The sequence below is a fragment of the Otolemur garnettii genome, unplaced genomic scaffold (genome assembly GCF_000181295.1).
Source record: "Otolemur garnettii isolate 467f Iridium unplaced genomic scaffold, OtoGar3 scaffold00251, whole genome shotgun sequence".
In the NCBI taxonomy this organism is placed as follows: domain Eukaryota; kingdom Metazoa; phylum Chordata; class Mammalia; order Primates; family Galagidae; genus Otolemur; species Otolemur garnettii.
Genome location: NW_003852646.1, coordinates 689,167 through 689,873, shown reverse-complemented (window position 1 = coordinate 689,873; position 707 = coordinate 689,167).

Sequence of the window (707 nt, the reverse complement as noted above, 5' to 3'; positions counted from 1 at the left end):
ATCCGCTAGGCCTCCTTCATTTCAGAGGTCCCGAACCAGCCTCCACATTGGGCTCCTTGTGTCTCCTTTTGCTCCCTATTGCCCATATCCACCCGAAGGTGTAAATCAAGCCCGTGCCAGTTCCACACTCAGATACTCTCACCTCACTTAAAGTAAAAGCAGAAGTCCTTTCCAAGGCCGGCAAACCAACTTATGCCTTCATCCCTGACTGATCTCCCCTGGGCTCTCTGCACTCAAGCCCCACTGGTCTCCTGGGTCCTGGAATAATAAGTTAGATTCAGTTGTCCCTCAGGGCCTTTGCACTTGCCACAACCCAATTATCTGCATAGCTGGTTTCTTCCCTTTATTTTGGTCTCTACCTGAAAGTCTTCCCTAACTACCCTATCTGAAGTTTCACAAGCATGTATCCAGCACGTCATATGCTCCTTCTTGGCTTCATTTTTTTTTTCCTTGTCAATGTATATTACTATCAAACACTGTAATATATTTATGCTTATTTGTCTTGTTATCGAGCTGTTTTTCTCTTCTAGTAGTTTTGCACACTACTGTTTTCCTGATGTCTAGAACAGTTCCTAACATGTAATAGGTGCTGAAGGACTGTGTGCTGAATGAATGAATGAATCTCAGACTTGTATCTGGTATCATTTTCCTTCTGCCTGAAACATATCCCTAAAATCAGTTTCTTTTTTTTTTTTTTTTTTTTTTTT